A 2855-nucleotide genomic window follows, 5' to 3' on the forward strand; every position below is an offset into this window, starting at 1 on the left:
GGAGGGAGGGGAAAAATGAGGAGCTGATACCAAGGGCTCAAGTAGAAAGCAAATGCTTTGAGAATGATGATGGTAACAAATGTACAAATGTGCTTGACAGAATGTATGTATGTATGGATTGTGATAAGAATTGTATGAGCCCCCAATAAAATGATCTAAAAAACAAAGCAGTTTTGCTTGAACCTCATTTTTTGTGATGGCCAATTTAAGAGTACAGTGTGGGCTGTGAAATTTTGTTTCCTGCTCTGGTAAAATGCCTCTGAAACAGCTTACAAGGACAGAACTATGGGAAAAACTCAAGTATATGAGTGGTTTTCTTGTTTCAAAAAAGGCGAAATGTTGATTGATGACAAACCTCATTCTGGACATCTGTCAACTTCCCGAACAGAAGAAAATGCCAACAATATTCGTGCCCTTGTGTTTGAAGACCAATGATGGACCATTGAAGAGATGGGGAAGTTTTCTGGACTCTCTTGGATGGAGCTCAGTTCAGCGGATTTTAACCAAAGATTTGAGAATGAGGAGAGTCGCTGTGAAATTTGTGCCTCGGGCTCCGGATGACCAGGAAAAAAGGCTTCAAGTGGAAGCAGGCTGTGCTTTGAAAGAACAGCACTGAAGCACCTCAGACTTTCCCCCCCAAAAAACCATGGTGCTATTCTTACAACCCCAAAAGCAAACATCAATCAAGTCATCATCACCTTGTCCCCAAAAAGCTTGTCAAGTGAAATAAAAAATCAAGACGGTGCTCATGTATTTTTTTGATGTGAGGGGATAGTGCATTTGGAGTTCATTCCACCAGGTGAGACTGTTAATCAGGCTTTCTATTTAGAGGTTCTGAAAAGATTGCATAACAGTGTGCTTTGACAAAAAAAAAGGCCTGATTTGTGACAGATGGGGGACTGGTTTTGCGGCCACAACTATGCACCTGCTTATGCTGCCATCTCAGTGTGCCAGATTTTGGCCATCAAAACCCAGCGTGTTCTCTTGCTCCACATACCTTACTCACCTGACCGTGCGTCATGTGACTTCTTTTTGGGTCTGCGAATGAAGAGGGACATGAAAGGACAGCGGCTTGACAACACGGAAGAGGAGAAGAAAACACACGAAGGAGGTGGTTGCTGTCAGACATCCAGAAAGATGAGTTTGCAAAACGTTTCCAAGAATGGACTTGCATATTTGACAAATGCATTATGGGTAATGGAAAGTAGTTTAAAGGTGATAGGTTGTTTTGAAAAAAAATTAATACATCACTTCGAAAAAAAAATCCAGGTGTTTTGGGGTACCTCCTCATATATGATGGGTTGCCACTCATGCATTAGCATATTTTGAGATGTGACTTTCTGAAAATGGGGCAAACTAAGTTATTGAATGTAAAAATGACAATCTCATCTGTAAATCCTTACCTAATTCACAATAAAAAATGTAAACAATAGATCAAACTGAGCTACAAATTCAAGTAGACCACTTGAAATCTTCATTTTGTGGCGACACAAATACTTCCTTTCTTTATGGAAAAGAGAGTCCACATTTGATGACTGCTCTGTTTTGCATTGCAACATAGCTTCCCAATATTGACTTTAAAAAGAATTAATTTGTGTTTCCAGTTGAGGAGAAAAACCTTGGTTCTGTAGTTTGAATGGTTTTCATGATTATTAACCATGTTGGAGTTGTATCTATAGCTAAATCCACCACATTAAATTAAGACTAAATTATTTAGGACTGAATAGTTTGCCAAAAGGGATCATGGTGAGTTGGGCTTGACTTGATGGCACTGAGTTTGTTTTGAGTTTTCAAAGACAACCATGTACAAAGCCAACTGATGGTGAATACAGTAAGTACTCTCATAATTGTCACCATTAGCTTTGTACTCTCAATATATATTCTGGACACAGAACCGTATTTGTTGACCATGCAGAACTTTCCCCAGGAACTTCCAAATGGCCCATGGTGGTGCTGATATCCACTTGGCCTTCTTTCAAGCTCTTGCATCATTAGAAGAAAACTTATTCCAGAGAGCAGTATCCGTATTTCTATTATTTAGATGGAGGACTGCAGATGTGACCATTGCACGTTCTGCAATAGTTTCACTTTCTTCACTGTTATTAATTTTCTTTTTTACTAGAAAGAGATGATGCAGAACATGGAGCAAGTTCTGATATATTCATCTTGCTGCTAGAAATTTCATCACTAGTAGCACTGGTACAATGATGTGCATACATTTAACTCAAGCCTTCAAGGGATGAAGTATTTTGTGATTCATTACCTTTTAGAAAGAAGTTAATTTTGCAATCTTCTTTAGAGATTCACAAATCCTTTTCTTTTTTTATGCTTGAAATGAACGTGTACATCATTAGAGACTCCAAGTCCACTTCAGTTTTGCTTTTCCTCCTTTGTTACCCTGTCAGGCCAATAGTCAAACATGATGGGTAAGGAATCTGGAAGGTTTTTTTTCCATAAAGCAATTCTTATCCTATTTTTAATGTTAAACCCTTCAATTTTTGGTTACCCCCCACTTTCCTCCTACCATCCCTCTGCTCCCCAAGTTCCCACTCCCATCCCTGGCCTCTTCATAGTTGTCAAACTCTTGTCTGTTGGGGTATAAACCACATTCCTTCATTTTTGTTTTTCCTGATAACAATGGTGATTTAAATGTTTATCTTTGTAAGATTGACTGAGTTTGAGAAGCACAATGCTCTCTAGTTTTGTCCTTGTCTCTGGTGTATGACAGTTAGGTTTTTTGTGCCAACATGGCACCCGTAAGAAAATATGAGTGGAGACTACCCTTTCAACCAGGTCACTGCCTGATGGTACCTCCTGGTGGGTGTGGCCTTCTCATAGAGGATCCTGGGAAATTT

Source organism: Echinops telfairi, unplaced genomic scaffold (assembly GCF_000313985.2).
Source record: "Echinops telfairi isolate 266 unplaced genomic scaffold, ASM31398v2 ScPeMD7_23;HRSCAF=83, whole genome shotgun sequence".
In the NCBI taxonomy this organism is placed as follows: domain Eukaryota; kingdom Metazoa; phylum Chordata; class Mammalia; order Afrosoricida; family Tenrecidae; genus Echinops; species Echinops telfairi.